Below are 10,880 nucleotides of genomic sequence, written 5' to 3'. Positions count from 1 at the left end.
CGAATGGCAAAAGCATGAGGGAGTCACACGCTTTGAACCTAACCGAGTGTGTTTGTGGAAATCTTAATCTTGCCCCATTTTATCAAATAAATGAGAATATACAGTTTTGGATGATTATTGTTATTGTTATTGTTATTGTTATATTGTATATATATGTCTGTTCCAAATAATTGTACTACAAACAAAGACATGACCTAGAAGTATAGAAAGTCTTTCCGTAATCTAAGGGTACCATTGTGACGTGGTACCACCCTGTGACAGCTGTGCAACAATGTGGAAAGTCATTGAGACGAGAGAGCAATCAGTTGTGTGCAGATAACAATACCATGATGGTTGCACAGATTGTGCATTTGTAGATGATTGTTGCACTATTTAAACTGACAGGTAGCAGTCGCTGCAACAAATGCAACTTTGGATCTTTGAGCCCTTTAAAGAGTCAACTGCTGTGCACTCTTGATCAACGAAAGCCATTCGCTTATGTCAAGAGCTGTGGAGTTTGAATGTTCTCTCCGTGCCTGCTTGGGTTTTCTCTTGGTATTCCTGGTTGCCTCCCACATTCCAAAAACATGCATGCCATATTAATAGAACACTATAAATTGTTCCAAGTGTAATTGTCAGCATAAATGATTGTTCATCTGTGTGTGTCCTGCGATTGGCTGGCAACCAGTTCAGGGTGTCCCCGACCAACTGCCCAAAGACAGCTGGTATTGGCCAAACAACTTTGGGGATAAATGAATGAGAACATTGATGAATGGATCGAATGGTTCTTTGATTTTCAAAATAGAGGACATTTATCCAAGCCTCATAATATTGAAATGAAACTAAATATGCCATACATTAGAACCGCCATCATTTTAAAGTACACTTGCAGGATTTTGGAACATTATGGAATGTGGGTGTTGTACATGTCAATATCAATGTTTTTGCAAAATTTGGCGTTTACCTAAAGCAATTGATTTCTTATTATTGTAGGAAAGATATATGTCTTTTTATGCAGAAAAACAAAACAGTCCTGTATTCTTATTTTAATTAAGTTTATTAGTGTCTTTCGCCCAATAGACTTTTCTCTTATTTGATGCCGATGAACATTTATGGTTGCGGTGGAACGATCTTGGAAACCTTCAATTGGACACAACCAAAAATTCAAATACGACAGGAGGAGGTTTCCGGATTATGGGAACATATGTTACACTATAACTCTGATGGGATGCATGCTTTGTTGATCTGGGTGTCATGGAAATGTTTGTCATCTAATTGAACAAGGTCGTGGAAATTAATAGGGTACGTATTTGATCAAGACAAACGGCTCCTGGCGGAGGTTAAACATTTTCACGTTTTGGATTTCCTAGTCTTGTCGACAAGCAATTTATATTTATCATGTTCATTGCCGTTTCTAAATGTTTTTGGCTTGTTTTACTTTTTACGAGTTATTTGTTACCAGCATCACTCATTGTACTTTGTTTGGTCCTACAAATTAGAAATAAACACTTTGATAAATGAGCTTATCCTTGTCTGTGTTTGGGGCTCCACTCTTATCCAGAGACTTAACCCAGATAGACTAAATTAGCTTTCTTGAATAATATTCTGTAACTTCCAGATTTTGTGATGCATAATAAACATTCATTCGAGGTAATATGCACAAAAAAAAGAAAGATTAAATCGTCAAGTTAAGAATCTTTTTTTGTGGACTTAAAGGGTTTTAAATGTGATTTTTAAAGGACAACCGACATCACTTTTTTGTTTCCTAACTGACATCAGAAAAACGTACAGCATCTGAAATACCCAAAACACGCAGTATGGTATTTTTAGTCAAATGCAAAACACCAATCAAAATGACTTGAAGTGTCTAAAAAGTAATTCAATTTGAAAGTGTCCGGAAGTGGCCAATCAAAACAATGGCTTCAGATGTTACTCATCCAGTTATGAATATGATTCAAATAGTTCTGAAGAGGAAAGCATACATGTTTGCAATCGATTAAAGAATTTATTCCGTGTCATTTTGAGGTATCCAGGGGAGTGGGGGTGTAGCACCCAATAGAGGCAGAAGATGGCGACAACGTCCGTGGAAACGGGCTGATTATTTCCTTAGAATTTTTGTCAGCGAATATCAAATAGATGCTCGGTGCAACACACAAGGATTTACCATCGTGTTATTCATGTGTTTTCTTTGTAATTTCGCCATCAACACGGATCAACACGAAGTTTTCAGACCAAACAAAGTACCGCAAAATGCATTGACGTAAATGAAAGGACTACTACAATATGTCCTTTCTCGGTCAGGGGCGTTCCTTCAGTGACGTGACGTGAGGACTCGTCACCAACTCAAAAACAAGACTTCCGGAATATTCAGCGCAAGTCTTAAATCGTAAAATATAGCTATATGCGGTGGAATCTTTGTAAAATACGTTCAGTAGAAGTCATTTGAAGCAATTTTACAAATTATGGACACAACTTGACCGGAGGCGTCGGTTGTCCTTTAAGTTATAATTTCAAATACCGTAAAATAATTTACTTTTTTTTGCAGATAATTACTTCACAGTAATATAAAATGACAGTAATATAAAGAGTTACAGTAATATAAAATATATATTATAAAATGTTCAAATTGATGTTGATATGTATGGTATTTATTTCTTTTATTACACCGTGTACTGTGTAAATTTAACAGGATCTCGATTACAGGTAGCTGCAGTTGATCCCAGCTACGTAACACAGCAGGGTACCATTAGGCCACATGTAATATACTGTGAACACAAACTACTGGTACCATCCAAAACACATTCACTTCATCACAAAGTGTGACAAGTGAATACTGCACATACTTTTTGTATTGTTTTATCCAGATAATCTACCACTGCAGCAAGCAGCAACACTGTGAACATTTTACAATAATTTTACAGTCTGCACCAAATAATCAGTCCCAACACTGAAAGGCATGACAAAAGCAATTATTTTTATCTTTGATATTTACGTTGCTTTGAAAAAGAGCTCCTCATAGTTCTTGCTATTTTTGAAAAAGAGCTCCTCATAGTTCTTGCTATTTTTGTTCAAAATACTATCTTTTCACCCAACCATCTGTCTGTCCTCACATTTTCTATGTTGTTTATCCTAGTTGGGGTCACTGAAAAGTAGCCTTTAATTATTATTGTAACATCATAGCAACATTTGTTTGAAAGTGACTGTGGCTTTGTTCTGCCTTCCAGATGTTATCAACCTTTCCCTTTCCATGTGATGAATCTGAAAGAGTGGAAACAAAAAAAGTGTTGAATACCCATACGCTTCCCAGGTCATTTACGAAATGTGTACAGATAACAGATAAGGCAAGTGCTTGTAAAATGTCCTGAGATGACCAGTTCAGTGCAAAAGATCACATTATGTCTTCCGTAATTGTTATGCACAAGTGCCCTTTGCATTGAAAAAAACAAGTAGTACAGTATGTGGCAATGTTGTTATTTTCTTCAGCCCCCTTATTTTTGGGTTAGAATAGTGGATCTTTGAGAAATGCATTAAAAACGTTTTCAAAAATAAAATATATTAAATGCACAAACATTGCACATAAGCACATACTCTAACCATATTTATTGGAGCATTTTTGTGTTAACGGTGCTAAGAATTATGTGATCCAATATGTCCTACCCTAATAGGACTGTTGAAAATGTATGCCCTACCTACCTCTCCCGGATTTAAGTTGTCCGCCAATGCCCCAAGTGGCCCTGTTATAGAAGGGAAACCACATGTATATTGCTAGGGGTGTAACGTTACACCAAATATCTCGGTTTGGTGCGTACATTGGCTGTTGTTGTTTGTTTGTTGTTTAATGTATACAAAGTCTATACAAGATATTTTGACTAGTTTTAAACAGAAGTCAAAGGAAAATGATTTAGCCGCTGAAAACGGCGTGGGGCAAGTCTCCACAAGCACTAAATAAAAATAAATTCTGACTTCTTCAGCACTAAAATGTGATGCATTCTCCTGGTCCATTTCAAAACTTCAACAGTAAGTTCTTGGTTTTCATGGTAATTACTAATGCCTTTTAAATTATTGACTAATCTACTACCCTGTACCTGCCATTTTAGTATCTGATTCGTGAGATAATACATTTATTTGCTTGCGAACATGAGTGAAGACTTTCAATCTTAATTTACTTTAAATCTTAATGTGGTTCAATTACATCTGTGAAAAATACAGATAAGGAAAAAACATGGTGGTGTGGAATTTGATTTCCTCTCATATTCCAAAAACATGCACCTTTAGTGAATTAACACTCTAAATTGTCCCAATGTGTGATTGCGAAAACCAATTGTTGTATGTCGATATGGACCCTGCCTTTGATGGCCTGGCAACCAGTTCAGTGTGTCCCCCATCTAAACTGCTCGATGACCCTTGAGTGAAAATGGATGGAATTATTTTCCCTGTTTGTATTATGGGTGAGTTGGATTTCTTGTCCCTCTGTCACAAACAATTTATATTTATCTTTGCCTTTTGAAAGAGGTTTTGGTTTGTCTTGCACAATCCGAGCTCTTTGTTACCATCATCTTTCATTGGACTTTGTTGGTCTTGCGTTTTTGTAAATAAACATTTTGTCAAGTCTACGCCAGGGGTGCTCGCACTTTTTCAGCATACGAGCTACTTACAAAAACTACCAAGTCAAAATGATCTACCCATGACAAAAATGCAAAACATAATTATTTTCGAATATTTTAAGGATTCTTTGTGTGTACAATGTATGTTGATGTACCTTGCATAACTGAATAAGCCAATATTGCACAACACACATAATAACTACATATACATAGCATAATAAATAACCATTAACATTTTTTGTAATTATCTGAGTTTACTTTGATGACTTGCACTGAATTGAATCAGCCAGGGATGCATAGTCAGGACAGTAGCTGCTGACAGCCAGCGTCAAGCACATTTCCAAATGTTCATCATTCATGGTGGAACGGTATTTGGACATAATGATCTTCATGTAGGAAAAGGCTGACTCACATAAATAAGTGGAGCCGAATAATGCAGTCAAGGAGGTAGCACATTTCCTCAAGTTTGGGTACTTTTCCTGTGTGAGTAAGTTACAGAACTGTCCAAGTCTCTGAACAAGGAGTCAGCTGCTTCAATGAATGCTTCTTTTACCATCTCTCCGTCTTGGAAGGACTTATTGTTTTTAACGATGGCGTGACTCACTGGTGGCGACTTTCGTTTTTGAAGTATGTTGAGTGAAAAATGACTGCTGTCCGGACAACTGGGATTTTAGTTCGTCCACCGTTCTCTTTCTCAGCTGGCTTTTCGGCGGGAAGTCAATGTCGTATTTTCCATTAACAGTCCGAAAATGGCGCTCCGCATTTTCCCATTCCGTATGAAAGTAATATGTTTTGCCCCCTTACTTGGTCCATCTTTCTCACTCATTTTGATCACCATATGTTTTAGCAAGGGCTTAAAATCTGAGGTAATTCGCTGACTAGCTTGTAAATTTTGCTGCGTTTAGCGCCGTTGTTTACGCATGCACGGCGACCTAAAGGTAAAAATTCAGTTGTCATCTGAATGGTTGCCCTGTATGTCAATCAAGTGACGGGACGTTTGATAGGCTGACAAATGTTTTTTTTACTGTCACGCTGCGATCGACAAGTACTACCTCCGCGATCGACTAGTAGATCGCGATCGACGTAATGAGCACCCCTGGTCTACGCCTTTGGAATTCCATTCTGTTGCAGAGTGCTCCAGAGGTCCTGACAGGTGACCTGTGATACCCGGACCAGCTTTCCATCATACTTTCCTGCAGGAATTCCTTCCATTAGATATCTTCTGTCCATTAAATTGGTTATGCAAGCATGCACAAACACAGGCATGTATACATTCATTCATTCATTCATTTTCCGATGCGCTTAACCTCACAAGGGTCGCTGGTGGGGATAACCTGAACAGGTTGCCAGCCGATCAAAGGGCATATTCTGTAGAGACTATAACAACCATCCGCATTCACACGCACACCTGGGGACAATTTGTACTGTTCAATCAGCCTGCCATGCTTAAGAACAAGGGAGCTGTGCAAAGTTTTAGTAACTACAGAGGAATAAAGTTGATGAGCCATACAATGAACCTATGGGAAAGAGTAATTGTAGCTAGACTAAGAGCAGAAGTGAACATTTGTGAGCAGCAGTATGGCTTCATGCAAAAAAAGACTACGACAGATGCAGTGTTTGCTTTAAAAATGCTGATAAAGAAGTACAGAGAAGGTCAGAAGGAATAGCACTGTCTTTGTAGATCTGGAGAAAGTGTATGACAGGGTGCCCAGAGTAAAGCTGTGATATTGCATGAGGAAGTCTGGAGTGACAGAAAAGTGTGTCAGAGCAGAGCACGACATGTATTATCACTGAAAGACATTTGTGAGGTGTGCTGTCGGTGTGACGGAGGAATTTAAGGGGGGGGTGGCATTCCACCAGGGGTCAGCTCTGAGACCCTTCTTATTCGCTATGTTGATGGACAGGCTGACAGACGATGTTAGACAAGAATCTCCTTGGACCATGATGTTTGCAGATGACATTGTGATCTGTAGCGAGAGCAGGGAACAGGCGGGGAGAAACTAGAGATGTGGAGGTATGCCCTGGAAAGGAGAGGAATGAAGATCAGTCGCAGCAAGACGGAATAAATGTGTTTGAATGAGAGGGAACCTGTTGGGTTATTTTTTATCGTTCGCCCTTGGTTCATTGCTTCGACGGGTGTAGATGGAGATCGATGGTTAAATCATCAGGGAGCCAGGTCTTGAACAGAAAGTTGATTTAATTGGGGAGAGCACGGGGCATCGCGGTGTCGGCCGCGCGGAGGGAGCATGGAGAGAGAGAGAGACGAACGGGCTGCAGGAGTATTTATGCGGTGCATAGTAATGACGCGACAGGATGTGACGTAATGAAAATGCGACATCGTGTAAAGGAAGGCAGGATATGACGTATGAGGAAGTTCAAAATGTAAACAAAGACGACAGAGCGATGTTTACAGATGTTTGTATGGCGAATTACCCTAACAGAACCAAGTACAATAGTGATGCGACAGGGAGAAGAGATAAAGAAGGGGAAGGGTTGTAAGAACTTGGGGTCAACTGTCCAGAGCAATGGATAGTGTGGAAAAGAGGTGAAGAAGCGTGTACAGGCAGGCTGGAACGGCTGGAGAAAAATGTCAGGTGTGATGTGTGATAGAAGGGTTTCAGCTAGAATGAAATGAAAGGTGTATAAATTGGCGGTGAGGCCAGCCATGATGTTTGGGCTGGAGACAGTGCCACTGAAGCAAAGACAGAAAGCAGAGATGGAGGTAGCAGAGCTGAAGATGTTGATGTTTTCTTTGGGAGTGACCGGATTGGGTAGGATCAGGAATGAGTACATTAGAGGGACAACTCATTTTAGAGGCTTTGGAGAGAAAGTCAGAGAGGCCAGACTGAGATGGTTTGGACATGTCCAGAGGAGAGAGAGTGACTATATCGGGAGGATGCTGAGCCTTGAACTGCCAGGCAGGAGAACGAGAGGAACACCAAAGATGAGGTTTATGGATGTTGTCAAAGAGGATATGAAGGGAGCTGGTGTGAGAAAAGAGGATGCACAAAACTGGGTTAGATGGAGGACAGTGATTCGCTGTGGCGACCTCTGAAGGGAAAACCGAAAGGAAAAGAAGAAGAATCAGCCTGCCATGCTCTGCACTGTGAAGTACGCGTGGTTACCGCGGGGCCAGCAGGTTTCCTGACGGGTATCCAGTCACACTAAAAATAGTAAGCTGATCCTGATTCTGATAACAGAGCTTTTGAGTGGATTGGCTGTCCATACTGAACTGGTTGATACGAACAATGATTTGATCATGAAAAATATTGAATGAGCTCCAAATACCAAGAAAATGAGACTGGCTGTTTTAATGCTAATTTGTACAAAACAAGTTCTAGAGGAACTGTGGAATCATTTTTGTTTGGTCGTTGACCTTTAAATTGTAATTTAGTGACCAATTAGAATTTTAATGTAATTGTGTTCCACCAGATGCAAGGTCTGTTATGTGACATGTTCTCTCCTTTCTACCTGCTCTTTACAAGACGGTGACTGGTTGCTGGTAGGGACAGCATACAAGGAGTTGCATCAAGGTTTATCCCGGGAAAAATATATCGACTCATCCCCTCTTCTCTTTTCAGCGACTGTGCAATTGCTGTTGATAGTGCACAAAGGACCTGTGTCGGTGTCTTCTCATCCACTATACACTGTAGTCTAATGAAAGCCTATCTCTGACAAAGGGTGAAAATTGAAGAGTATAAAATCAAATGGCGGTCATGCAACCAGTGGCTGCAGTGGAAATCTCGAACAGTCATATAATGCCATTCCTCCGAACCAACTTATTAAGCATAATTTAAGGACCCCAACAAGGAGATGCAAACTTCTCAGAATGATTGACACTTCCCGGGATGATCAGGCCCTGACCAGAGAGCATTCAAGGAGGGGCATTGGAAAATAATGTCGTCCCCCCCCCCCCCCCCCCCCCCCCCCCCCCCCCCCACACACACACAGTAAAACCTTGGGTTTGTTGGAAGCCCGAGCAAAAATCAAGTGGCAATACTCACCCTAATTTCATCAGTTTATCGCCATGTTAATGATTCACCCTCCAGAAAATGTGAACAGTAAACATTTTTATTTCACATAAACACTCAATACGGCGGCCCGGTAGTCGAGTGGTTAGCACACTGGCTTCACAGTGCAGAGGTCGCCAGTTTGCGTCCCGGTCCGGCCTCCCTGTGTGGAGTTTGCATGTTCTCCCCGGACCCGCGTGCGTTTTCTCCAGTTTCCTCCCACACTCCAGAAACTTGCATGGCAGGCAGATTGACCACTCCAAATTGTCCCTAGGTGTGAGTGTGAGAGTGACTGTTGTATGTCTTTGTGTGCCCTGCGATTGGCTGGCAACCAATTCAGGGTGTCCCCCGCCTCGTGCCCGAAGACAGCTGAGATAGGCTCCAGCAACCCCTGCGACCCTAATGAGGAATAAGCGGTACGGGAGATGAGAGATAAACAATCAAGTCAGCAAGTCAGGGCAAGCTAGAAAATATAATACCATTGAAGAATCAGTTACCTTCAACATACTCACAATCATTTTCCTCATTTTGTAACATTTGCAAGTAAGTATAACTGGAATGCATTTTCAAAACGCGATCACCATAACGCCGCAGGGAGCCACTAGATGGCATCAAGGGCAGGCAACTGGCTTGTGGGCCCCAAGGAGCTGCCTGGTGGGTTTACCTTGCGACAAGAATCGACCACTGTCAGTGCTGGATCTTCAGTCAAGGGTGAACAGATTATTGTCATGCAACTGATTGTAAAGTCAATGTGTAAAAATGTTACTGAGATTAGTTGAATCAAAATTCCATTTCTACTTTTCACTTTTCTACTGCACACGATTTTGAGGGATTAGTCTTCCTATTTTAGTTGACTTATTTGACCAAAGGAAGGCGACAACAATGAAAACGGCTCTCATTGTGTGCAGTTCAAGACGCAATGAAGATTCCAACACCCTGTTACCCTTATAATAGCACAAACTCATTTTTGCTGCCAGCCGAATCGCAACTCTGGTTTCCTTTGTAGAGGTGTTATGACTGAACCCAAATGAATGATTTCAGCAAGCAACATGAAATTGTTCCACATAATTTGCACACAAAATATGGCAGACACAAATAATTTCAGGTTCTTTGCTCTCACCATTGTTATCATGTCTGCAGCAGGTGGCGAGCTGAGCATTCTTGCTGGTTGCACACCTGCTGCCAATCTGTTCATTATCACACCCTGTAGAATTGTATGCTTTGCTACTGTTTTTCTAGTGTGTCTATTCTCTCGATCTCTCGTTCTCGTCATAGTTGCTCTTGTTCTACTCGATCTGATTTTTTTAAATATGGATTTCGTTTTCAGTTGGTTGTTTCTTGCATACATGATTTGAAGAATTTGATTTTTTTGTATTCTTGGCTTTATTAACCTACTGGCCTTTTATGCAAGCGCTTATGGTTATCGCATTGTATTTGAGTCTGCTCCTTGTTTTGAACAACCATTTATCAATTTTCCAGACTGCTTTATCCTCATTGGCGTCGTGGGGGTTGCTGTAGCCTATCCCAGCCGTCTTCCGGCACTGGGCCGGGGACACCCTGAACTGGTTGCCATCCCAATCGCAGGGCACACAGAGACAAACAACCATTCACTCTCACACTTAGGGACAATTTTGAGTGTTCAATCAGCCTGCTAAGCATGTTTTTGGAATGTGGGAAGAAACCGTAGAACCTGGAGAAAACTCACGTGGGCCCAAGGAGAGCATGAAAACTATTCATAGGGAGGTCGCAGTGGGACTCAAACTCGCGACCTTTGCGATGTGCCAGCATGGTAACCACTCTATCACCGGGCCACCCTTGTTTTGACCATAACTTCCTGTTTCTACTGCGTCGGATTGTTTTTGTTTGTTTGTAAATACATGTTTTTTTCTGACGTAGCCCTTGTTGGGTTCTGCTATTTGTGATTTGAAACATTATTCATCTCGTTCGAGTCGAGACAAATGTTGGCATTCTAAAGGAAGACTTTTGAATGTGACTTTATGATGGCTGACATTGTGCACGTTTTGACCACAGTGCTTCCGAAATTAATGTTTGTGATAATTGAAATCATCTCCTGGTGAACATGCATGGATGGACCTTTGTGCAGTACAGTGATCCATTCAAGTGACAATTCCTATTTCTTCACTGACAGAACTAAAAGGAGAAAGTACCATTTTGAATCGATGACATTATCTTACACGAACATGTCAAGGTCACCATTATTTGTGGAGGGGGGAGTTCCCAAATGCATGAAAACTGCTAATTGCTGACGTGTATGCTTAAACCACCC

The sequence above is a fragment of the Hippocampus bargibanti genome, linkage group LG06 (assembly GCF_051943395.1).
Source record: "Hippocampus bargibanti isolate YZ-2025 linkage group LG06, ASM5194339v1, whole genome shotgun sequence".
Classification (NCBI taxonomy): Eukaryota; Metazoa; Chordata; class Actinopteri; order Syngnathiformes; family Syngnathidae; genus Hippocampus; species Hippocampus bargibanti.
The sequence above is the reverse complement of the archived record's forward strand: the minus strand, read 5'-3'. Positions refer to the sequence as shown.